Here is a 27,784-nt window from a genome sequence, read left to right as displayed (position 1 = left end):
AATGTCTAACAGTTTAATTTACCAAAAAAAGACAAAAATGATGAAATCAAATAATAAAATTAGGACAACTTTGAATATAATATTTTGATTAAGAAACTTATCTTAGTTTTTAAAAAAGCTATTTAAAACTAAAACTTAGACCATCCTAAGGGCTGAAACATTCTTTGAGGTTACCTACCTAGTCCCTCCTAAGGACTCAGTGAAGGAAAGTGTTACCAAATACTTAAGCGAAAAGAATACGTCATGCTACTAGAAACCATTCTCTTAGTGAGTTTACATCTTAAGCTTTATTTACTCAAACCTTATGATTTTGACGAAACCAGGGAAAAATTGGGATTGAGAAAATGTTAGATTTTTCTCACTCAACATTTTAACCCTCCAGGCAAATCAAATCAAGCAAAAGCCAAAGCAATATGCAGACACAATTTAGTTAATGGGTTCATTGTTATGCTTTATCTAATTAAATAGGGTAAAATGAATAAATGTCTTGTCACATAGAAGTTCCAAGTTGCCATGTCTGAGAATGGGAGATGAGCAGCTCAGTGTGCTCCAAAAAAGGGAGAATCAGGCGGGTGGCTAGGCCGTGGGGCTATTCAAAGACATAGTACTCTCACTAGTAAGAACTCCGGTGCTGGCCGCATCCTCCAGGGGACTGCTGCCACCCTACTGCACACTTCCTCAGCTAGTATGGTGGTGAAGATGCATTACTTCCAGCCTAATCCCTGCCCTGATCCCCTGTGCCAGCTGTGTAACCTTAGACAAGCTTCTCAATCATTTATAAATTATAAAAACATTCAGCGCAATGCTGAGGACATAGTAAGTACTCTGTAAATGCTGTCTGTAGAAGAGAAAAATCTCTTCCTCCTCTACCTTTCTAAACTCTTGACTGGGATTCCTTGTAACAAAAGACAGATTAACAAGAGAGAAACATATCAATTTATTTAATACAGGTTTTGCAGACAACACGAGAACCTTCATGAGGAAACGACATGAAGAAATAGTTAAACCTGAATGTTTTTATGCTAGGTTTGAAGAAGAGTTATTAGTATTGGAAAGATATGCTAGGACAAAGATTCTGAGCCAAATATAGCAACTGGGGGAAATTTAGCAAGATCATTCCTATTCCTCTCTGTGTCCCTTTGTCTTCAGAGATAAGGATGCTGTTTCCTCCTGGGATGGGGAGGGCACCTCTCACGGAAGGATTTTATGACGTGCTTCAAGGGAAGGTCAGAGAGTTCTTCCTTCACCTGCCATTTCTCAAATTTCTTCAGGTTGAAATATTCAATACGTCAAGGTGTCCTGGGGTCGTGTGTCCTGAACTCTGTCATATTCTTGTTATCATTTCTCTCTTGTTCAAAAAATCATTTTTAGTGTGGACTCATGGGATAAGAAAACAGGTTAAGAAAAGAGTGCAGATGCTATGAAGATCCTAATAGAGACAGACAATTTAAGGGCAGAAAAACTATTTTCACCTTATCCGACTATTTTAGCACAAATAGGAGTTGAAATTTGAATTATCTGGATACTTATCCTCTTCCTCATTTTATATCTGCTATGAGCCAGATATACCCACGACTAAAATTTCCAAAGGGGGTAAGCAGAGTCCCTTTAAAATCATATCGATACCAAGAGGCATTTATTCACATTCAAAACCCCACTAGAATGTGGCTCCCTTTTAGACCAGGAAAAGGTTACCAGAGGGCACTCCTATTCCATAAGGGCACAGGAATGCCCCAGGACAAGCCCTGACCAACAGCTTCTAAAAGAACAATGATCCTCTGAGAATTGCGGCACTTTGTATTCTCTGCACTCTTGCCTAGCTTTGAGTGAAGATCATGATTTCATACAGGAAGCATCCCAAGCATGTTTACTGCATTTTTATGCAAAAAACTAATAAGCACGTCTCAATCACAGTAATGTAGAAAGTAATGGAAAGTCTCCATCACACTTTGGATGTCTCCATCAGTAACTATTCTTCTGATGTCTCTTTCACTTTCCTTTAGCGTTCAAGTTACTGGCCGTCTCTGTCCCTCTCCAACCCAATCTCCATGCTGTCCACATCCCCACTGATACCAGCTCTACCACCAGAGCCTTGCTCTTTCCTGACCAACGACCCAGCTGCCACCCTGCTTTACTGCAGGCTTTCAACATCTGTAACATTTCCACCTCCAGTCTCACCAACTGCTCTTCTTCATCTGTGCTGCCTACACAGCCTCTAGCTTTCTGTTTCTCACACCCCCTTATTCCCAACTAACCCGCCCATCGTGACACTTGCCTATTCTCTGAGCCTGTAACATTATTCCTGGTTTTGCTTGCCTCCATCTGTTGCTTAAACCACTGGTTAACCATTTCCACTAAGGATGGCATTAATACTCTGAGATATATTTCACTCCTGCTTTGTCAATTCTCAGCTTTGGATAATTTCTACCACCTTTAGAGAAAGAGGACAAAGACTCAGATATATCTCCATACTTTGATTAGAGCACATTACAAAAGCCAATATACATAATGCTAAATCATCAGAAAAGCTAACACAAGAACACAGTGGCAAAAAATAATTAAATTGCTAATAGCTCCACTGAACTAGTTTTATAAAATTGGTTCTTACTTATAAGTTTATTATATGTCTGCATTTTTATGCTTCTGTGAATGGATCTGCACTTCACAATTTTCTTTAATTTTAATCCTATCAGTTTTATCTTTCACATTTAAATAGTTCTATTAGTTTTATCATGACTCCAAGATTTAAATTATTCAGATAAGGCAATGAGATTCCTTCAATGTTTCTTAATGTACATTTAATGCTTCCAATACACTAAAGACACGAAATAATCAAATAAAGTGGTGTAATTTTATGAACTGACAAGATTATAAATTTATATTTCAAATTATTTCATTTTTATTGAATAACATATTTCTGAGATATATGTAGACTTTATTCATCTTAGAATAAATTTAGTTAAGATGATTAATCTATTTGTTGTATTAAAAACATAAGAAAATTTGGTAATTTGAGTAATAAAATATTTTTATAGAGTAATAGCACTAATCATATCCAAAGTTTATAAAACCCAAGTATTCTACAAATTTTCTTTAATAATATAAATTACTACTTCTAAAATGTCTATTTCAAATTAAGATGCCACTTAGTAACTGTTCTAATTAAGATACTTTTTCTTTTAAGTAACTGACAATTCTAGTTCAAATTGGTTTGAAAAATACAGAAATTCATTATCTCACACCACAGTAAATCCAGAAATATAGTAGATTGATTCAGGGACCCAAAAATGCCATCAAGCATGCAGATTCTTTAATTTTTTTTGCTGTCATTAATGTGTCTGTTTTGCCCTCAAGTTGGATCTCCTCATGGAGAAAAGATGACCTTCTGCTGCACTTTCAAGTGTCTGTTCCAGACAGGATCAATATCAAGAGCTGACTTATGCCTTCTCATCCAACGTCCCCTTGCTAAGTGTGAAGAAACTTTTTCTGAACCCACCTGCCCCCAGTCCTGTCGTTTCATATAACTGACTATGACTGGGACAAGGAACAGTGAGTGGCCCCTCAACCTCCGATCACTAACAATGGAAACAGAAAGACTATGATTCTTAACTTAGCCTAATCCCAATTTCACTTTTACTAGGAATGAACTGCCTTCCCCTGAATCAGTGGGGAAGAGTGGACATCTGAATAACACCAGAGCAAAGAGGAACACGGAAATTATTTGAATGGACAACCAATAGTGTCCGCCACAATAAAAAGGGAGGCGAGGTGACTCTTGGAAGTAAAAATAGGCTTCTTATGAATCAATGCACAAGAAATGGACAGGAGAATTAACTTCAGGTAGAGAAGCAGACCTGGCTTACACTATTCAGTGTCACTCAGGGGGAACCTGGAGATCCAACAGGGAAGAGAGGCAAAGAACTTCCAGTGATGCTGGATGCTGATGTGAAGACACAAAGTGGAGCCAAAAACAAGCAGCGGACTAGATGACAGTTGTCTCTCACTGTGACCCTGAAGCTACTGTCAATATTCAAGGACAAAACTATTACCTTCTATCCATTCACTAGAATTTGAAAGTGATCCAGACCTATTAAAATTGGACTGATTTGTAAATGTGAAGCTCCACATAGTAATTATTTCAAATTAATAAGGTTAAAGAGATGGCTTTTGTTACATATTTCAAAAATAAAATTGATCATCAGTTTCAAATAAATCAAATATCAATAAAACAAGAAAACTAATTTTTAAATGGAAGTGTCACAGAATTATCAAGCTAAGTAAAAAGAAGAGAGGAAATATCGGACAATAAATTACATCAGATATGCTTTAATTATGTCTCCTTCATAATAGTAATTTGCTATATTTTTATGTATTCCGTATTCTTATTTTCCAAAATTCTTGGCACACGTTTCAATTTTTCATCAATAATGGTCATGAATAATACACATCATATAACCAAATATATAACCTTAAGTGAGTTACTCAGTGATGCATAGAAAAAAACCAAGTTTCCACACATACATACATTTATTTTTTTCCTTAGTATTCAGAGGAAATTGCTAATACTGGCATGGTTACTTGTTACCAAGCAGGAGATACAAAGAACTGTTTAATATATCTATTCTCTCTTGCAAAACATATCTATTCATTCCTGCAACTTAAAGTGTAGTTGAGGCAACAAAGTATTTATATATGAAAAATAAACCAGCACAAGACAAAATTCCAAGGCAAATAACAACCCTTCCAAATATAATTAACGCTATAGTGTGAAAAAGATAAATCTGTTTTTTAAGTAAACATGTTCTGAAATGAAATATAAATGCATCTTTGTTGAACTGTGTCACAAAGCAAGATAACCAAGAACTGTACACATGCTTCTTGAATAAAGCCAATTATCTGGAAAATAAGCATTATTTCTTGGAATTACTTTCCAAAAAATTTAGGACATCTCTGTATAACTAAATGCTATCAGTTAAAACTGAGTCAAATAACTTGAATTTCTTTTAACCTCATTAAATGATAGCACAACCCATTGGTACCTGTGAAAAAACTAGTATAGATGTCCAAGGGTTCTTAACCTTTTCTGTGCTGTGAACCCATTTGGCAGTCTAATGAAGTCTATGGACCCCTTCGCAAAAATGTTTTTAAATGCATAAAATAAAATATAAATTGTGGAGCCAGCCTTGATGGCCTAGAGGTTAAAGCCCCACACGCTCTGCTTTGGCAGCCCTGGTTCAGTTCCCGAGCATGGAACCACACCACTCATCTGTCAGTAGCCATGCTGTGGCAGTGCTCACACAAAAGAACCAGAAGAACTTACAACTACACACAACTAGGTGCTGGGGCTTTGTTGGGGGGGGAAGAAAAGAGGTGAAAGATTGGCAACAGATGTTAGCTTAGGGTGAATCTTCCCATGCAAAATATTATTAAAGAAAAAATATATAAATTGTGTACAAGAAACAACATAGAGGCGTTAAAATATATTAAAAACAATTTCAGATATAGCTACATGTCTATAGATATATCCACATATAAAAAAATACTTCCTAGAAGCAGGCATAATTATTATTGTAATTTCAAACTAGTCATCAACATAAAAATATTTCAAAATATGTGCAGCCAGAGCAATCAGACACGACCATAAATATCTGTAACATCTAGAAAGTTACAGGTACTGTTAGGACGAGTGTGTGTGTGTGTGCGTGTGTGTGTGTGCCCCTGCATTCAAAATTGAAAGATATAGGGGCCTGCCCATTGGTGTAGGAGTTGAGTTCACACACTCTGCTTCAGGGGCCCGGAGTTTGCAGGGCACAGACCTAGCATCACTCATCAAGCCACACTGTGGCAGCATCCCACATAAAATAGAGGAAGATTGGCACAGATTAGCTCAGCAACAACCTTCCTCAAGCAAAAAGAGGAAGATTGGCAACAGATGTTAGCTCAGGGCCAATCTTCCTCAGGGAAAAAAAACTGAAAGATATAATAAGTTTAAGTTGGATGTTCATCAGAGTAATGATGCTAGTTTCCTTCCAAGTTCATGGACCCCCTAGAATGTGAAATGGAGAGAACACTCAACTCTTTGTGGCTCCAATTACACATTAGTCAGATCTGGAGAAACAGAAAAAGAAATAAAAATAAGATAGCAATTTTTTAAGATAATTAATCCAGCTAAAGTTCTTAAACTCTTATATGCAATTACTAAGGATTATGGTCATCAACACGAAGACAGAAAGGAGAAACATCTCTACAGTTCCAAAATTCCCAAGTTGCTCTGTTAAACCATTTACACGGTTCCATGCTTCCTTCCTTTACTACTTGCTCTGTCTTCAACTGGCCCTCTTCATGGCCTGCTAACTCATCTTCATCCTTTGCTCAGGAATCATCTCCACACTTCCTTTCCAGACACAGTTTACTCCCATGCAGATGAATAATCCCCAGCCCTACTCCTTCAACATCCTCTCCACTGTAGCAAAAAATTATACGGAAATAACAAGTTCTATTTAAGTCTATTTAAGTTCATTTGAGATAGGTCTCTGTCACTTACTACTAAAAAGGACACAACTACAAAAATAAATAAATAAATAAGTGGTATTCAATATGTATTCATTAAATTCAACTGGATCATATCAGAATCCCTTTATTTGTCAATTCATAGTTTAAATCTAGTTACATTTTCCAGAACAAGAAGAGGGGGGGAAAAGACTGCAAATTTTTATGACAAGTTAAAAGAAAGTCAGTATCTCATTGAATAAGGAAATTCCAAAGAAAGATTTGTTATATCAAGTCACAAAACGTTCTTTAAAGCCTCATCTGCCTCACTCTAGGAAATTGCATTTTTCTAAATTAATCATAAATTTCCTAGTCTACTTAATTTAAGCAATTAAGCCTATGATAGTTCAGATGTTGTAAATTTAGTAGCGGTTCTTTCTTTAAAAACGATTAAAAACAATATTGGCAATATGATAGTTACTAGTTTGCTGTTAAGAATTTTAAAGTCTTTTCTCCTATACATCCAGAATCAAAATGTTGCATTAAAATAGAAATACTAATTCACAAAATTTCAAAACAATACCTGCTCTATCATAAAGCAATGTTACTTTACGGATCTGAAATGTCAACAGACTTTTGCCATTTCACATGGCATTTAGATAATTTCAAATACAATTCATTTACTCAAATTTGACTCCTTAACAATTCTCTCAAACTACATTTCGATAAACTACATGACATAAGCAGCATCCTTTTACTAATTATACTCAATTACTGCATGCGGCATAGAGGTAAACTACCTTGAAATTAATTCAGTTATGTAAGTGTTCTTTACAATAAGCCAAACTTGCTCTGTAGTGAGGCGTCCTACCAGCAATGATCAGCATTTATGTTGGAGGACATTTCTATGATTCTAAGAGTAGACACCCTCAAGGAGGTAGGAGGAAATTCTGTATTCACTATGGAGTTCCTCAAAGGCAGACAAAAATTAAATAGATTACAGAGAATAACATGGACATTGGCCTTTAAAAACACTTTACCAAAATACTCTTGTCTTCTTAAATCCAACTCTTACCAGTACTTAGCAACCTATGTTTTAACTCACTCGAGTGGAAATTTGGGTAAATGAACCTGTTTGCTGTTAAAACTTTCCTTTAAAATATGGCACTCTCTAGATGAAGGTCAACAGCTATGGGAGAAACGGAGAGGTTAAAATCAAGTTCATCCTCTCATATCAACTTTTAATTACCCAAATTTGGAGATGTGCTCCCATAGCACAGTTGGTTCTGTTCGCTTTTTTAGCTAAAATGCTGTCTAAAATTGATACTCCCTCATTCAAATGCAAACTAAGTGAGAAGGAGACCGTAGTTATCATTTGATGAAACATTACAGAACTGTTTGAAATGTTATACAGCCAAATCTGTAATGATTCACTTACTAGCTTATTTGTTCCATGTTTTCTTCTACCAAATCTCTCAACTAGCTGTATTTGGTCATCTAAATGACTACCCTCATTTCTACGAGAAAGCGAACGAAACCCTGACCCCACATCATTCTGGCGGCTCTTTGTAGGCAGGTCTGGTGAAGTGTAAGTTCCCTGCATTCTTGGAAGACTTATGGTTAAACTTCAAGAAACAGGGCAACTATAACACCTGATAATGATAAGAAAAAGCTATACAATACCAGGAAAACCCCACATTTACACCCAATTCTCACTTCACGGTACCTTATAAACTTAGTTCTACCTTCCGAGCAGTGATTTGCCTTCTTTCAGTAGCTAACTGCACCTCTGCCTTGTTCTACTTAAGAGAAGGAGAAGAGGCCTCCATGATTATGTCATCCTCAGAGCCATTAAACAGCTCTTCCCGCTATTTTTTTCTACCTTTACAGGCATAAATAAAAGCCTAAAAACTTTTATTTTATTTATTTATTTATTTATTTATTTATTTATTTATTTATTTTTAGGAAGATTAGCCCTGAGCTCACATCTACTGCCAATCCTCCTCTTTTTGCTGAGGAAGACTGGCCCTGCGCTAACATCAGTGCCCATCTTCCTCTACTTTCTATGTGGGATGCCTACCACAGCAGGGCTTGCCAAGGGGTGCCATGTCCATACCCAGGATCCGAACCCTGGAACTCTGGGCCGCCGAAGTGCCACCACGCCGGCCCCTTTTAGAATTTGAAAAAAAAAAAATGCCAAAGATCTCTGGTAACAGTAATCTGGAAAAGATTTTAAATTAATGGTTAAAACTGGCTCAGAAATATCACTTAATTGAAGTATTTTCCCCATGAAAAATACACCTAGCACAAATAAAGAAACATCAAAGAATAATATGCCATAACTATACATATATATATACATATGTAGATACAGAGAGAGAGAGAAAGGGAGAAGGGGAGAGTCACCTAAGGCATGGAAGGTATGTTCTGAATCCCCTCTGCAGAAGACATATGATGAAGAAAATACGTAGGTATGTGCATCTATATAACGTTAATAGCATAAAACAAATATGAACTACATGCAGTTACTGCTATCTAGATATGCTCTCTTAGGTGCACCGTGGAAAATATACGCACTGTTATTCAAAACTCTTTTAAAAATTCATATCAATCTTTGCAATATAGCACAAAATATAGCAGCAATCACAACTGTTACATAAGTTAACTCACTTATTCACATTATGTGAGCAAATTGCAGCAGCCTTTCCAAAATCATCCTTAAGTACACAATATTGAAAGATGAGACTAATTCCAAGTTTACCATAACTACACTATTTTAATGAAAACAGAAAATTAGCCCTTTTTCTCCTGCACAATATTAGAGTCAATTAACTATCCTCTGATGAAAAATAATCATGCATTAGAGGCATCATTAGAGTGACTGACAACATTTTCTTAGCATAAAACAAACACAAAACTAGCAAATAAAGGAGCCTAAAAATAGTACAAGCACTGTTTTCTAAGCCTAACTCTGGAACAATGACTTTTAGCCATTATCTTTAAATATAAAGGCCTGATTTCAATTTTGTATCGCCACTGTTTGGAACTAAAGTGACGTCTGTTTTCAAATTTTACAGCGTTTTTCCTCATCCAATTTAAACACATTTAATCTCCCATAGGATCGAGTTTAAGTTTCCTGATCTCTAAATGTGTGAAGGCAAACACTATTAGATGCACCAGCCTCTAATGCGTTTAGGGACCAGGGCTCATGGCAGCCATGCACTTGGCTCCTGGAACTACTTTCCAATTCATCATTATAGTCAAATAAAATAACTTTTTTTAATCCTTTAAGGGTTTTAAAAAACAAATGCAATTTTGCAGAATGAATCAGAAACAAAGCACTCTGCTAAGTGAAACGTAAATAAAAATTATCTATTATTCAGCAATGGAGAGTAAGATTGTAAAGATTTTTAATTTAAAATCAAAAGAAAAAGTGGATATTTTACATTAAGATCACCCTAATACATCCTTAAACATTCACTTGTTCTTTGATTATTCAAAAAAAGTCCTAATTGGGTTAATATGCCCATAAATTAAACTACTGTTTGTCATGTATTCCTACTTTTTATAGATTCATCATCAATGATAAAATAAAATCAAAAATAAAAGTTATGCTTAAGTATTCTACCAAAAGATTTTATCCTTTATCCAATTTACCTGTCCTTACTCGGTTTTTCTTTCTCTAATACATTGACTTATTCACCTGAGAAAGAGTTAAGTTAAACATACGAGTCCAGCATAGCACACTGAGCTACAAAAACAGGTAGTTTATTTGACTAATGGACATGTCAAACTAAAAATTAAATATTTCACAATTATCATGCATGGATCAACAATTAACAAGTTCTTATATTATAGACAGCAACATAGACAATAAATTATATGTCGGTAAAATGTTTAAGTAAAATAACATGCACGAAACCACAGTGCTAAGAAGTTCAGATCTGGGATTTGATTCCAAGGCTGCTGGTTCCTAGGACATAAAAAGTATGCCACTAATATTGGTTGAACCAACTAATGAATGGCTCTTAAATCTATCCTCTAAACTCTTAAGGAAACTGTTGTGGCCACTGGGAAAAGAAAGTTTGTTTGGACATCATAAATGTATTTTAGTCTCTCAAGTGTCATTTCCGAGGAGGGAGCCAAATTCTACAAATATATTTGGTAACTTCTCAGAAGGGCAAAATTGAGCTGGACTCAACAAACAACTGGTCCTGGGTATAAATATAAACTGAAATAAAAATAAATGAAGCTGCCGATTGTTCTTTTCTGTTTGAATGACTCAGTGTTAACCAGAACAAAATCTCACTCAATATTCTCAAAAATTAAAATTTATGACTAAACTAAAGCTAAGATTACAACGCAAAAGCAGTAATTTTTATAAACTAAATAGATGTCACTATTATATGTGTATTCGAGATATAAATATTTCTATTTTACCCCCAATAGAATCAGCTCAGTCAGAAACTCTATGTCCTTTATGTCTTAAAAACCTATTAACATAATTTCATCTCTTTAATGCCCACAGTAAGCTTGTAATTATGTAAAGGAAAGTTTCTTTACTTTGCAAGTGGAAAAACTGATACCATAGTCAGGAAAAACACTGCCAAGGGTGATTCAGAAAGTCAGTCTCAAAGAGCAGCTGATATTCACAACCTCAAACTCATCAATCCAGAGGAAATACAAACCATACTAGTATTTTTTACCATTCAACCTCCAAACCCACAATAGACCTACGTGCCTTGAAAAAAAAGTAGCCAGATGACACATAAACAATCTTAACATATAAAAGAAGGGTCTGAATTGCATATATGGCTCTGAGTTGCTGGAAGCAGGAACCTGAAGTACTGGGCAAATGTGTGAAATACTGAGATCACTCAACTTCTACTCCTGCAGGTGAAAGAGCAAGATCTATTGATCGGGATCATTTTTGACAGACACAAGGAAGACATGTTTTCCACTTTAATTCCATGACCCAAATCTGTGCCATTTGAGAATACCTAAGTGAATTATTCAATTTAGGTGGAAAACCACCTGCTCAAAGCCCAGGTCTTCAGTTCTTACTGGCTATCAAAACAAAGAAGGTCAAGATCAACGGACCGAAGTTACAGCAAGTCTAGTCCAAGTTGAGGAGACAAATAGCAACAAAGTTTAAGCATCTCCACAGTATGATGAGCACAAGCAGCACCAGGCCCCCCCCCCCCCCCCACGTCCCACTGCACCACTGATAAGCACTGCAACCCTGAGAAGGTAGGGTCAGCCCTCCCTCCTGAAGCACTTCTTTCACCCTCCTCTGTCATAGCCGGCTGCACTCCATGCTGAGTTTATTTTTTGCTAAGAGGATTGATCTTAGCCACCTAAAAATCCCCACTGCAAAAGAAACCCCTTGTTTCAACCCAAGTACAACCAACAGCTCCTTTCCAATTATCCCCTGCAACTTCCTCGTCTCTTTCATGCTTGGCTACTGAGCTCAGTCTAGTTTGGCTGTCGGCCAGGTTCCTCTCTTCTTTCCTTGTCAGTCGTAAAAACTTGGAAAACACTCCTGGACAGTTCAAGGGGACCTTTTAATTATGCAGTGGGGCAGTACCTTAGTCTGTCTGCTGTTTCCAGCAAGGCTCGTAGTCACCAGCAACTGCACTCTCCCGATTGGTGGGTTTTCTAGCAAGGCTACTTGTTTATGTGGGGGAAGGAGGGGAAGACTGGCAGAGAAAGGGGGCGATTTGCAAATCTGAAAAATTTCCAACTCCTCTCAGAGTTTCCGACCTCCTAACATTCGCTCTGTCTCATTACCCTCCTTTAGCACCTAATCACCCATTTGGTATCACAGACACAAAATCATCAATATCGTGGTTTCCTACTAGTCCTAGAAATTAACAAGCAGAGCCATAACTAAAACACTCTCCAAAAACTTTTATTCTCAAGACTTGGTGCAACATTTTTTAAAAAGCACGTCCCAAACTAAATTTATTAAATCCTTTCTAATTGATTGCCATTATACATTGCGAAACTCGTAGACTGAAACAGTGCACGAAAATGTCTGATTCCAAGTGAAAGAAAGGCGAGCTCCGTTGGGAAAAAACTCTAGGACCTACGAGGGTGTACCTTGACCGCCAGCCTGCACTTACTCCAGGTTTGCCCAACGTACTAAGTGGACTTGCCAAGCCCAACACCAGCTAAGCCTTCCTTACTCTACCCCGGCACGCTAGTTCCAGCTGCAGCGTCCAGCTTCCTGTTCAAGTCCCATTCAACATCGTAAACACATTCCAAGAAAACCAGCCTGCCCAGAATTCCCTCCCGCACACAGGGAAGTCAAAGCGGCGGCCCCACGAGCCGCAGGAAAGAAGCGATCGCGCCGGGTTCTGATGGGTTTAGCGAGTCAGCCCAGCGGGAGGTGGACCCGGCCGAGCGAGCGTGGCAGCGGGACCCGGAGCCCAGGGTCTCACCACCCCGCCGCGCCGTGCGCCCCTCTAACGGAGCGCCCGCCAGAAGGAGCTACTTGACCCACCAGCCTATGGGTAACCCTATGGGCGCCGCCCCTGAGTTTGGGCCCGTCCAGCCCCGGGCTTTAAAGAATCCTCGGCCCGGCCTCGGAGCTTCGCGCCTCCCCGCCCCCATGGCCACACTCGCTCCCGGGCCAACAAAAGGGAGGTTACGCTGGGAGAAGTTTCACTGCTGGGTCGCCTCGCCGTGACCCGGCGATGACTCGCTTGCTCAGCTGGGTCTGGTCCACGCACCCTCAGCCGTACCGATCCACGGGCGCCCCCCGCCCCCGCCCCGCTCCAGCTCCTGCCTACCGGCCCCGGACACCCGGACCAAAGTTACCACAAAGGGCTAGAGGAGGCTCTCAGAGTCGGAAGACGGCTGCGTCCCCGACCTCGTGAGGCTCCCCCGTCATCCCTGAAACATAGCAGTCGTCAACAGGTCTTAGCCTCCTTCAGTGCTGGACGACACCCTGAGCCTTTCACTGTCCTAATTTTTGCAACCTGCCCGGCGGCGCGCAGCCCCGCGCCCTCCCTCCCCGCGCCTTCAGGATGCCGCTGGAACACAGGGCACGCTACCTGGCGGGGCTGGGCTGCAGCCAGGGAAGACCCCGATCAATCGCCGTCTCTCGGTGCCCTACTGACGGATGCAGTCGGGCAGGCTTCGGGCAGGGGCGTGGAGAGCTGCCGCGTCCCCGGAGCCCAGCGATCGCCGCTCCAGCACCGCCCGGGCGCCGTTTCCGCGGCCGAGAGGGAAAGTTTCTCTGCGTCAACACGGTACTGGACTGGGGACCCTTCGACTCCGGTCCCCTCCCTCCGCGCGCTCTCTGCCCCCTCCCTCCTCTTCCTAATCGGCTGAAGCCAGAGCTGGCGCAGGCGGCGGCTGGGGCTCGAGGCTCGGGACTCCGCTCGCTCCGGGCTGGGACGCGGGGCTCCCCCTCTCGGCCAGAAGGAAACGCTCCCGGACTCGGGCCGGCGCGCTTCTGGCGGTCTCCTTGGACACTTGCAAACGGGCCGCCTGGCTTCCAGCTCGCTGACTTTCTGGAATCTCTGATGGTCGTTTCCTGTGGCCCACTGGGCTGCCTGGCGATTGCACGCAGGACCGAAGGAGGAGAGTGGAACGTGAGCGCAACTGGCTGCAGAAGGAGAGGCCTCACCTTCCCTGTGAACTGGGACAGAAGCAAACCCTTGTTCCTCCCCCAGCCCTCGTCCCCCGCCGCGCTTCCTTGAGAACCTCCCCCCTGAAGCACCAGATCGCCTTCTCTTATCTCTATGTGTTTCCTAACACAATTTTAAAACACTTCCGCGGCTTAATAAGAAAGAGAAAAGTGTCAAAAGCACACACGAATACCAGTAGAACGCACCTTCTTTACAGCCTTTATCAAGAAAGCGTTGACACAGTTGCTGCTGCTCTGATTGCACCTCTACAGACTTTTTTCTTTACTTTAACTCATTTTTTTAACTCAGCCTGAATCTCCGCACTGTTATGCCTGAAAAAATTGAAAACTGCCTCACCCACCAGGTCGTGCTCATTTGATCCATTCGGTGTTTACCTCGGAACATTCTTACTCACCCGGTAAACCTCTCTGTTTACCTCTGAGAGGCAAGGAGGAGAATCCTCATATAGGCGACTCTTAGAGGAGGAGAGGACCTTTACTAAAGTTTTTTGGGACGCTGCTCAGAATTTAATTTACTAAATTTTAATTTGAATGTGAAAATAGATGGATAAAGGAAAACAAGCATTTTGCAAGTCTAGTAAATACAATGTGTTACAATGGAAGCCAGGGCTTAAAATCAGACAAACCAGATTATTTCCAGACTCCATACTTAATTATTCTGTGCCCTAGGACACTAGTCGCAATTACAAGTGCCAAAAGGAATTATATAATCGAACTCACAGATTCACGGTCACATTTACAGGAGTTGAAACGGAGTAGTGTCAGGCACAGAGAAGGTACTCAATAAATATTTGGTTCTTAGATCCCACTAAATTTGGCTGTAATTAGGAGAAGGTGGTAGTGGGAATTTCCCCCAAAGACCTTGTTAACTGAATCAATTTCCTTCTCACTGATGCTTTTCCCATTAAAAAAGAGACAGCATCACCTTTTTTGATGTGGAAAGTAAGTTTAGGGATCACCTAGCTCTAGCCAAACTCCCTTATTTTAAATACAAGGCAACTGAAATCCAAGAATATTAATTGACATTCCCCAAATCTCATAGTTAGGAGCTGCTAACCAGAGATCAGGCCTTTTCATACTAGGGTAGAGTCCTCTTTTAACTACGTTTTTCCCTTTATCACAGTAGTCAAGCACACGGTAAAACAATTACGTTGAAAACATTAATCAAAGGACAATGCTAATTGCTTTTTCTATAAATAACCTTTAAATAACTAATTTGCAAACAGCCTCTAAGAAATAAATGATGCCATTTAGGTGATCACTTGGTATCAATATGATTATAAAAATAAATCAAATGGTAGCCCAGTACTTAGGAATAAGGAGGTTGACCAGATGACCAAATCCATGTTTGCATGATATAACTATAAATATATGGGGTGGGCTTTTTCTAACACAAATTTTAAAAATTCTGATAGAGAACTCTGGACTCCCGAGAATACATCAACAAACCACCTGGATCTGTGGATCCTAGTTGAGAAACACTGGATCATTCTTCAATACACTACAGCTCCACTTGAACAAGAGCAGGGTGTAAGAATAAATCAGGCTGCAGAGATCTAGACGTAAGCTCCATCATATGAATTAATGGAAAATCTCATAACACATACTTGTTTCCTATTCATTTGCCTCTGATACCTTTGTAGAGAAGTTTTCCTAAACCCTTTCTCACCTTGCTCCATGTTGAAAGTCATGTGGACGTTTACACAACTCCCAGCTTCTCAGAGAGAAGATTCTATATCTTCCTTTTACTCCAGTCTCCCCCTGAATTAGCCACTAAAATAATTTCTTGAAGGCATTTCATATGCTTTCTCTTTAGAGCTCTAGGCTGCCCTTCCATGACACTTGGAAGTTGCCAAAAAGAGAAAAAATTATAACTGTAAATTGTATCCCTCATGGATGGATGAATGGGGACGCATGAATCCCCATAAGCGTCGTTTTTAATCATTGCATACAGTGCTAGAGATTACTGATTTTTATATTTTCTCCCAATGTTTAAAGTCTCTAAACTTGCTATTGCTCTGTAATTTTTATAACCTGGCTTTTGATATGAACTGCTTTATGAAATAGCTTAAAGGTATAAAAATCTCAAGGATGTAAGAACCGAGTTTTTAAAAACACTAAAACAAAATAGAACAAGATTTCAAGTCAGATCTATAGCATGCCCCAGCAATTGAAGAAGGGAGATGCCAAGGAGAAGGGTTGCAGAGGCCTTGGCAGGGCACCACCGTTAGAATATGCTGAATTCTACCCATAGCAAACATGCAGCTTTCCATTTGAAAATTTTTCACGTTTATCACAGGCGCCTATGGACTCTGATAGAGACTCAGAAGCCTTCCAGTATTTTTTAAATTCATATTCTGGCTCAAGCCAGTTTGAGGTTTCTCTTACTTAAACTGAAAGAACCTTGACTAAGACAGACAACTCTCTGTTATTTATGTCGAGAATAACAATTTTATTGCTGACTATTACAAAAATACACAAAAACATGTTAACATGCTAGCTGTTTAACTCTATATTACTGCAAACACATCATTTAAAGTATTTGACAATTTTTTAAAAAAGGAGATAAAAACCGAGATGGAATTCAAAATCTCAGTCCTGTGAATTGGAAAGGGGGCATATTTCTTTTTGTTATATGCAACAACGGCCGAATATCCATTGAGTTCCCAAGGGGATCTGGGTTCCAATGTTAATGTATTACATTTCCTTTCTACTTTTAATCATTTTATCTCTCATTCTACTTTGGTCCTCTTGATTAAGAACATGAAACATACTCATTGCAAAAAAAACGAATAGGGGCAATACAGAGAAGAATAAATATCACTTGTATTCCCACCACCACGAGTGCCCACTGCTAACATTTGCTCCAGACCCTCCAAGGATTGTTGAGGTCTCTGAGAGACTCTCCGATAAATAACATCCCTTCTCTATGCCTGAGTTGGGAATAACTTGAGAAATAAAACAAAAGTTAAAAGAGAAAGCTAAACTATTACCTGTATTATTGACAGAGAGCTGGTTTGAGCTGGTAGATCTAAAAAAATGAACAGCCAAACTAGCAGCCTCAGGCACATGGTTCCTGCCCTTCCCACCTAGGAGGAGTCAGCGTCTTTGAAAAAGGAATTAAATTCTGTTTCTTGAGATCCATTTCTTAGAGAGAAAGAGAGATTGAAAGACAGGGAAAAAAATGAACCCCGCATGCCCAGTAATGCTTCTTAGGTTAATTCCTAAATGTATGTACCAAATATGTCACAATACCTCTCCAAGGGCAAGAGAGTAAAGACCCAGGAAAAATAGTTTAGCAGGGAAATCAGGAGCAGAAAAAAAGGCGTTACCCAAGCTAATTCTGGAAAGTTTATAAAGATGTGTGCTGCCATAAGCAATCTATAAGTGAGTACCATTTCTTCAACATGCAGCACTGGTGTTTTATTTATTACCTACATGATCTCTGCAGTTAGGAAGGGACCTCAGGCACAGACGGCCGTGTGAGGCACACTTCTCCGTGTGTGGCACATCCTCATCCTGCAAGTTCCCACAGGCCCCTCTCCATTTTATTGCATCATGCACTTTGATCCCATTCTCTTGTCCAATGCAAGTACTCTTTCGAATGTGTTTAATTTGTATTTTTTGTTTGTTTTTATGTGTATTCTTGCAAAATATTTATTGTTATATGCATTTTAGATGTATGTAAATATTATTGTGTAAACTATTCCATCTTGGTTGATATTTTTTTCTCCAAACACTTTTAAGTTTTCAAATAATCCAAGTGAAAAAGTAGTAGCACATTATTGTTTTAATTTTTATTACTTTTACTGTTAGTAAAGCTGAACATGTTTTCATACAGTTAGTAAGCATTTATATTTTCTTTTATGAACTGGAAACTTATACATTTTGTCCATTTTTATGTTCTCCCTATGGATTTGTATATTTTTTGTTTCCTGATTGATTTTTTTTTGGTGAGGAAGATTGGCCCTTAGCTAACATCTGTACCAATCTTCCTCTTTTTGCTTGAGGAATATTGGCCCTGAGCTAACATCTGTTGCCTATCTTCTTTTTGCTTGAGGAAGATTGTTGCTGAGCTAACATCTGTGCCAATCTTCCTCTATTTTTTTCTATGTGGGATGCCACCACAGCATGGCTTGATAAGCAGTGTGTAGTTCCGTGCCCATGATCCAAACTGTGAACCCTGGGCTGCCGAAGGGGAGCATGAACCTAACCACTACACCACTGGGCCAACCCCTCCTTATTGATTTTTAAGGGTTCTTTGATAAATATATTATTCTCTAGCAGAAAAAAAAATTAAAGTATGTTTCTTTAAATTTAATTTAAAAAAAAAACATAGTTGTATATTTTAGTTGTGAGTCCTTCTAGTTGTGGCCTGTGGGGTGCTGCCTCAGCGTGGCTTGATGAGTGGTGACATGTCTGTACCCAGGATCTGAACCATGAAACCCTGGGCCGCCAAAGCAGAGCACGTGAACTTAACCACTCAGCCATGAGGCCAGCCCCACTTTAAACTTAATTTTAAAAAATTAATTTTTGGGGCCGGCCCGGTGGCACAGCAGTTATGTTCACACGTTCCACTTCTCGGCAGCCCTGGGTTTGCTGGTTGGGATCCCAGGTGCAGACATGGCACTGCTTGGCACGCCATGCTGCGGTAGGCGTCCCACATATAAAGTAGAGGAAGATGGGCACGGATGTTAGCTCAGGGCCAGGCTTCCTCAGCAAAAAAGAGGAGGACTGGCAGTAGTTAGCTCAGGGCTAATCTTCCTCAAAAAAAAAAAATTAATTTTTTTGTTTCTGTTTTTTTGGACTGTATAGAATTTCTTTAAATGTAGTGTAGGCATTCAGAATGAGTCACCCCAAAATGTGCCACTCTGGCTTACAGATTATTTTGAGCTAAAAACAATCAAGGCCCAAAAGACTCAGGAAGAACCTTTGACCTTCCCCTTAACTCCCCAAAAAGATTTTAAACAGAGGACATGTTTGAGGAAGGAGCTATTACCCCAGATAACATGATAGGATAGGATAGGATAGGATAACATGAGCTAGTAGACAGAGAACAACCTCCAAAGTTCTCTCTGTTTCCTATTGTTTCTGGGACAATTTATTTACCAAATATTAGCTCTTTTTTCTTCCTATAAATTGCCTCGTTTGCCTTTGAAGTCCCAGACCCCTGCCCCCTTCTCTTTAGTCCAGAATGACATATACACCTCATTTTGCCTGTCTTTGGAATTTTTCATGCTTATGTGAATTCCCTGTGTGCATGTATTAAATTTGGTTTTCTCCTGTTAATCTGTTGTACGTCATTTTAATTATTTGACTAGCCAAAAGAACCAAGGCGGGAAGGGGAGCATTTTCTCCTCCCTGACAGTAGTCTTTTATGGTTTCTGGGTTTTTTTGTAGTGCTTATAAAGACACTCCACTCAAACTAATGATTTATATTTCTTCTCGTATTTTGTAGTTTTACTTTTTGCTTTCCAGTTTAGTTTGGTGTGAAACCTAAGGCTTTGGTTCATTTTATTTTTCCAGGATAATTACCTAGGCATCCAACATCACTTACTGAATGATCCGTTTTTCCCCAGTGATTTTAGAAGTAGTCCTTATCATCTGTTAATTTAGATATGAACTAGGGTCTGGTTGTAAAGAACTTCTGGTGTGGTCAAACAGTATGCACAATACAATAAGATTCCCCAAAAAAGGTGCAATGCCTACTGAAATTCAGCCAGGCTCCTATGCCAGCCAAGTCAGTGGAGTCCATGAGCCTGGAGAAAGGGGCATCTTCTCTAATTCAGAGGCATCCTCAGCTCCTAGCCAAGGACCTGCAGGGCTGCCTTGGAAGGGGTGGGGAGTTTCCCTAATTTGTACAAAGACACCATATGGGCTAGCAGCAGCCCTTTCCCATTTACCTGTCAGTGTATTCCTGCAATAAAACTGTATTAATTACCTCAGCCTCTAATTGTTTAAAATATCTATTGGGCAAATTCCCCTTCATTATTTCCCCTTCAAAAGGTTCATCACTAGTCTCTCAAGTTTACTTTCCCAAATGAACTTGGAAATCATTCTATGAAGTTTCCTTTTGTCGCGTCTTTCACTTTCCCACGTTTGACTCCAAAATTCTTCTGTTAGAACTATGTCAGACTTAGATGTCCATTTATTTGAATAACTTCATTACTTTTTTCTTCTGATCCTGAAACAGAAGATATCATTCCAACTTGAAACAACTTGACTTCTGCAGCCATTCATGTTAAATCTTTACCTTCCAACCCATTACGTTGCCACTTGTTTGGTTCCCTGTTTCCTGCTAACAGTGAAAGGGCAATTATTCTGCAAGAACTGCAGAACACAAACAACCCTTGGAAGGCAACAGCCCTACTTTACAGTAGAAATGAGAGAAAACACAGATCCTGATCCAGCTCAGGTTTCCACTTCCCGTTCCAGTTCACATGCACTCTGGACAGCAGAGAGTGTCTTATTGCAAGCCAGTCATGACTAAAAGAGAAAACCTTGAACTGGCTTCATGGAAAGGCCTGGCCTGTGACCAGGAGTGGTCTCCTGAGACATGCTCTCCTGCTCCAGAGTTTGCAGGCCTGAAAAATTGACTCAAAACAGTTTTATTTCCTTTGAAACCTGCTGAATTCAGAAGATATTTTGTCCATTTGAAGACTCACAAACTTAAAATAGAAAAAAGAGAACAAGCAGAAATGTTATTGCAAATAGAATTACGTTATTTTTTCCTCAGTAAGGTAGGAAACAAATAATACATTCTAGATTGTCTGAAAAATGATTTCGGGCAAAAGAAAACTTTTTATTTAAAAATCATGATTTGTGGTCTTTCACTAGAATGCTAATTTCTTAAATTCCCTTCAAAATTTTATATCAGAATTTTTGCAGGCCTGATGATAGGGCCTGACAGCAAAGCAAAGGAAAGCAAAGCAAAGGCACCTAGAAGCTTGGGCCTGACATAATGTGATTTGGGAGAATGTCATCACGGTTTAAAATGCAAAGGGGACGCTGGCTCCTGTCACAATCTAACAACAAACGACCTTCTCTCACTGAGTCTCTTTCTCATTACAGGGGTGAAATCATTCTAACAGTGGTTCTTCTGCGAAAGGCAATCTGTGGCAAGACTTGCTAGAACAGAGACTTGTCATGCTGGTTCTGCGTCAACAGTGTCTCTAGCCCAGCAATCTGAGAATACACACTGATAAAGTGCTGTCAATTCAATGGAAATTGGCTGGTTTTCAAAGAGTGTGACTACGCAAGCCCATTGTTCAATTTCAAAAACGAAACCCCCCGGAGCGATTTCAAAATTACACAAATCTTTCACATATACTGATGGTGCAGGGAGGGCTCATTCATTTTCCACATAAAAATAAATTGCTAAAGACTTTTAAATGAACACCGCTCTCTGTAAATAAAATGTTCTGTTTGAAAATCTGTACATTGTACAAGCGAGGAATATAATAAAGTACCTAATTAATAAAATTAAATTGTTTTCATTGAAAATTTTTCATACTGTGCCATGAGTTGAGGGGAGAATTAGTGAAGTGTAAATGAATGATTGTATGGATATATCTCATAAGATGGTTCTTAAAGTTTCAAGAAAGCTCTCACAGCTTAAATTTTATTTACTAAATTCAGTGTCAGATATTTCTGATAAGTGTGAACTTTGGGCTGCTGATTTTTGAAGAAAGAAGCAAGCACAGAGTTTTAAACCTTGGGTTTTGGAATCGTAAAGTCATGAGTTCAAATCTGTGTTCTGCCACTTATTGGTTGTGGAATCTGGGACAGGTAGCTTGTAGCTTCCTCTTCTTTAATGTCAATCTCCTCGTTTCTAAAAAAGAGTTGTTTTCAAGACTGCTAGAGTTAGTAAATGTAAAGCATTTTGCATAGTCTGCCAAGTAAATATAAAATAAATGATAGTTGTACAAAGAAACAGGTAAAACTATTCAAACTTTTGTTACGTTAATGGGGGTTTGTCTCAAAACCGAATCAACATGGGTCAAAATAAAACGAAAACAATAGCTTTGGCTAAAACAAATTATAGCCGTGGATTTTTATTTGAAGAAGTGAAAGATATTTCTAGCATTATTTTTTGTTAAGAAAAAATAATTTTATTTATCTATGTACTTAATAGGTTTTCTTTAGATGTAACTGACATACAACATTATATTAATTTCAAGGGTACAACATAATGATTTGATATACGTATATATTAGGGAATGATCACCACAATATCTTGGTAGAATCCATCACCACATATGCTACGATTTTTTTTTCTTGTTATAAGAACTTTTAAGATCTACTCTCCTGACAACATTCACATATACTGTAGTCAATAATACTATACATTACATCCCCAGTACTTATTTATTTTATAACTGGAAGTTTAAATTGGTGGTCAAAAAGTGTCAACTTCTAGTTATGTATTTATTTTTATCTTTTAATCTATGGCATTTATTCAGATATTGCCAATTTTTCTACCAATGTAGTTTTTCTGTTCCAGAATCCCACATAGCATATGTCTCCTTAGTGTCCTTTAATCTGTGACAGTTCCTTGGTCTTTCTTTGTCTTTCACGACCTTGACTATTTTGAAGAAAAATGTGAGTATTTTGCAGAATTTTCCTCAGGTCAAGTTTCTCTGCTATTTTCTCATGGTTACACTGGGTTCATGAGTTATTGGGAAAGATATCACAGCAGTAAAATGTCCTCTTCTTGTCATAATGGAGGTACATATATCATGTTGACATGAGTTCACACTGGTGATTAACTTGGTTGAAGTGGTGTCTGCCAGATTTCTCCACCGTAAAGTTTCTCATTGCAATTAATAAATATTTGCGAGGAGATACTTTGAGACTATGCAAACATCCTGTTTCTCCTTAAAGTATGCCCAATAGTTTTAATATGCATTGGTGGATCTTGACTGCAGCAATTATTACTGTAGTGTTCTAATATTGATTTTTCTCTTTCCGTCATAATTTTTACAATTACTAATTCGGATTCTTTTGTGAAGAAGAGTGTTTATTTTGCCTCATCTACCATCACCTTTTAACTGAGTTTAGTTCAAATCTTAAGATACAATCTGCTCAAAGAACCAGAGTAAGTGTACTGCTAGGGAGCAAGAATGATGGAGATCAGACCTGCTCCAGGAGGTCCATCATCATGGATGCGGCATCCATTACTGGGTACCTCTAATGCCAGTCACTGAGCTGGTGCAAAAGGAAATGACAATGAGTAAGTACAGTCTTTGCCCGTAAGGAACTCACAGTCCAACAGAGGGAAACACGTAATAAATACAGGTTAGGCACTAAAATAGAAATATATTCCTTAGGGTTGGTGGCACGATGTGCTAACAATTTAGAAACCAGGCATGTTGTCACATAGTGAGCTGAGTTTTGAAAGGTGATTGGCTGTGCAGCAGGCATGCAAGATGGAGAAAGGCATTCATGGCAGAAAATGATGTAATCAAATGCTGAAAAGCTGGAAATAGAAAGACAAATACGAGGAAGTTCAAATAGCTCAGTGTGTTGGTGAGTTCTCGATGAGGGTCTTGACCTTTGTCTTGTAAATCTTTGTAATGTGAGCCACTGAAAGTTTTGAAATAGGATAATTTCGTTTTAGAAAATGCACTCTGGTGACCATTTAGAGAAGATATTGAAGCTGTGTGAAATTGGAGGTAGGGAGGTCAATTAAGGGACTTGGGTTCCCTTTTTATTAAGCTTAATATCATCGGGTATCTGAGCTGCTAAATACAAAAGAGTACAAAAATGACAAAGTTTAGAGTGCTGTGGTTCTTTATTGAATTGGAAGAAGGTACCAGTTATGGGGTCTTACAGCTGTGATTTATATCAATAAACTTTGGGCCCTGCTCATGATCCTTTAGTACTTTTGAGTATCTTAACTAATGCATTATTGGGGTTGCAAATACTCCTGATTCCTGAGAATAATCAGTGACACAATATAATTATGGAAAATCTAAATCTTGCAGCCATGCTTTTGTCTAGCCATCTTCACAGCCCTATAATCTGTATTTTCATAATCTTTGATTGCATGCAGGAAATTAAAGTGATGTGGGTGCCTCTAGAGACCTATTTAATCTGCATTCCTAAATCTTCTCTTATGCAGGGATTACCACCCTTTGCAAGGTTGACTTACGAAAGTTTTAAGTCAATATTTAATCTCAGCTGTTACGAAAATTTAACGTCATGGGAGTGAAACAATGGCTGAAAGAATTTCAGAAATGAATAAGATTAAGAAGCTTGTGAGGGAAGGTAAACAGTAGAACATTCTAGTTATTACTGAATGACGTGGGCTCTAGATAATACAATAGGGGCTGATGAGACATTAAAAAGGAATGTATAGTTCATAGCAATTGAGACTACATACTGCTATGACAAACTAGCAACGAATTGACCTTTGAGCTTATGTATAAAACATTAAAGATTCCCTGAGTACCAAAAATCTTAACCTATATAAATATTTTAGAAAGTTGTATGGGAAACTGAATGTATTAGAGTCCTGGAAGGAAACAAACAGCTCATTTAAACTAGGCAATTTCAGAAGAGTTTAATAAAGAGACTATTTATAAAGGTGTGGGTAGAGTTTAGAATAATACTTCAGGAAGCCATTACCACCCCAGACCTAAAGGAGCAAGAGGAAGGAGAGGGGATGTTTACTAGAATTTAGAGAGGATAACTATATGGAGAAGAATGCCTAATAGAAAATATGACCTTCAGGGGCCAGCCCCATGGCCAACTGGTTAGGTTCTGCACGCCGCTTCAGCAGCCCAGAGTTTGTGGGTTCCAATTCTGGGCACAGACCTCCACACTTCTTGTCAGGCCATGCTGTGGTGGTATCCCACTTTGAAGAACTAGAATGACTTACAACTAGGATATACAACTATATACTGAGCTTTGGGGAGGAAAAAAAAAACCAGAGGACGATTGGCAACAGATGTTAGCCCAGGGCCAGTCTTCCTCACCATAAAAAAGCATACCTTTAAAGAAAGAAAAAAGAAAATATGACCTTCGGTAAAAGGGCACGTCCACATGGCAACTAGCCAGGAAGGGAGCAAGGGGAATACATGTGTGATACATGTGCTGACATCACTCTGCTCCCACATTCCCATCTCCTGCTGTGCTTCCCACTGTCCACCTGCAATAGAAAATCTGAAGGCTATGGAGCAATTGGATGCAGTCCTAATGGGTCAGTCTTCTAGGGAGCAGAGCAAGATAAAAAAGGATGGAGAATAAATCTGGAGGGTTAAACTGAAGATGTTCAACACATTTTAACTAATTTATATATTTTTCTTCTTCTTCTTCTCCCCAAAGCCCCCCAGTACATAGCTGTATATTCTAGTTGTAGGTCCTTCTGGCTCTGCTATGGGGGATGCCACCCCAGCATGGCCCAATGAGCGGTGTCATGTCCACGCCCGGGATCTGAACCAGCGAAACCCCAGGCCACTGAAGCAGAGTGAGCAAACCCAACCGCTCGTCCAAGGGGCCAGTCCCTTAACTAATATTTGTAAGATGCAAGAAAGAGCTATTTTTATTTAGATTGGACTTTATTTGAATGTAACGCTCTTTAATGATAGAGGGATTTTAATTAATATGGTTTGGGATTTATTAAATTTGAGGAAACAACTTAGTATGTTGAATATTTTAATCATTTTCAAATAAATTTTACAGTTATTAGAAATAAAAGGAATATACAAAAATATAGAAATCACTATACTTGAGGGAGTGTTTGTATATGTCAAATTTATATAACGGAAGAAAGAAATAAAATACAAAATGGGTATAGTTTGTAAGCTTAAAAACTTTAGTTGCCTACTGGGCATCATGAAATCCAATTTGGCATTAAAATAAATATGAAAATCCACAAAAGATATTTAGAAAAATCATTTACATAATGCCCAAACATCAGAAACCACTTAGACGCCTTTAGGCAAAGCATAATGTGTTATGACACGAACATTTACAATTTCTTCTTAAGCAAAGTATATCATGTGGGAATGTGTTTTTTGTGTGTGCGTCTGTTAGTACAATGCTTGAATTTTCACATGGATAGTTGAAACTATTGTCTCATCAGCTACTTCAAATAATGTTTAAAAGTAGAACTAGATTACAATTTTAGTAACTCAAGAGTATTATGAGTATGGAAAAATAATTTTATTTTTATTGTAAATATTTAAAATAAAACAATACTTAAATACACACAATAAAAGTCAATGTAATTTATCTTTACAAATTTTGCATTCTTTTTCAGAATATTTTATTTTGCATCAGTTAAAAAATTAGTTTCTATTAGCCATGTCCTGGTTAAAATTACTTTATAAATATTATTTCTGGTAAGTATTAGTTTCATTTCTACAGAAAGAAGGTAATTTTCCCATACCATACCTCTAGTAAAAGGCAGAAGAGGGTTTTAACCTATTTATTGTATTTGTTTACAGAACATCTTCAGACTTTTCAACTATACTGAGTAGATTATTTCTAGAGCTTTCAATTTTAATATTGATTTTTGTTAATATGGTAGTATTATTTTTATTTTCTTGACAAGCACATTTAAATGTTAAATGTTTTGCGTACTAAAAGCAAGGCTGGTAAAAGTAATGCTAGGAATCCCAGCAGAGAAGGGTAACAATCTGTCAACTTTCCTGCTCAAAACAAACAAACAAAGGCCTAATTTGGGGGATTCTGGGAACAGCAGGTACAGCTGCCCGGATTCCGTGCACAGCCCTGAAACTCCGGACCCGCCAGTTCACCAGAGAGTTAAGAGTAACAGTGCCTGAGCGAGAAAGGGGCTCATTCACAGGAGAAAGAGTGCCGCCTCCTCCCAGGAGAATAGAAAGGAAATCTCTCCAAGAACATCGCAGTCCCCAGGAGGTCCAGCACTACAGCTCTGCTTTCCCCGTGCCCAGTGCTTTCCCCACCTGGACTAGCAGTAGGGTCGTGTTCTTCTGCTTCAGAGTTAGGGGTGACAGGACTAGTTGTGGGTGGCTCTCCTTAGAATATACCAGTACTTAGCTCTTCCTTACCTCTAGCTTTAAGCTTCTGGCACAACAGGACGGTAGGAAAGCCCCACTCGATATTCTGTTATGCAAATTTCCTAAAGATCATATGGAGATAATTGTATTATATGTATAGGTTATTCAAAAATAACTTTTTAAAGATTGCAATGATAGGTTGAGAAGTTAAAATTATTACAGCTTTGCTTGCTGACTTTTCAGCAATGATACAAGGAGCTTTCTTTTCAAAGGAGAAAAGAACCCATTCAACAGTTTTCAGTTACAAGGACTCATATGTGTACAAATTTTATACAACATAAAAAGCTCATGAAATCTGCTCTCTGGAATATAAAACCTGATGCCAAAAACTGAGAGATAATTCTCGTGTAATGACTCACCTCATTTACATTTGTTTCAGGCTATAGCTACATAATGAACTTTTTATACAATGGAAAATTGGACTGGTCATTATGACGGCATGATTCCACTTGGAAGTCATAGAGTATGTTTTAAGGGCACACAGCATGTATTAGCACACAGAAAAATCTGAAAACTCCCTGTTTTATAAATAGAGTTGTTCTGTTAGGTGCTATTTTCACAAGGCCTTATTGGAAGAATAGTTTACATGCAT

General features: G+C 38.7%; 1 protein-coding gene across 9 annotated transcripts in view; it reads right to left on the bottom strand.

Moving 5' to 3' along the window:
- GULP1 (GULP PTB domain containing engulfment adaptor 1) overlaps positions 1–14,176 on the bottom strand; it is a 271,062-nt gene extending 256,886 nt beyond the window's left edge. For 5 of the 9 annotated variants that reach the window (XM_070508229.1, XM_070508227.1, XM_070508230.1 and 2 more), the window contains exon 1: positions 13,548–14,176. The gene's annotated coding sequence lies outside the window, so the exon portion shown is untranslated. Of the gene's footprint in view, positions 1–12,076; positions 12,115–13,547 lie in introns of those variants that run through there. The other 4 variants (XM_044768588.2, XM_044768586.2, XM_070508232.1 and 1 more) reach the window with 3 other exon arrangements.
- Positions 14,177–27,784: the final 13,608 nt, after the last annotated feature.

This window comes from Equus asinus, chromosome 4 (genome assembly GCF_041296235.1).
Source record: "Equus asinus isolate D_3611 breed Donkey chromosome 4, EquAss-T2T_v2, whole genome shotgun sequence".
Lineage (NCBI taxonomy): Eukaryota > Metazoa > Chordata > Mammalia > Perissodactyla > Equidae > Equus > Equus asinus.
The sequence above is the reverse complement of the archived record's forward strand: the minus strand, read 5'-3'. Positions and strand labels throughout refer to the sequence as shown.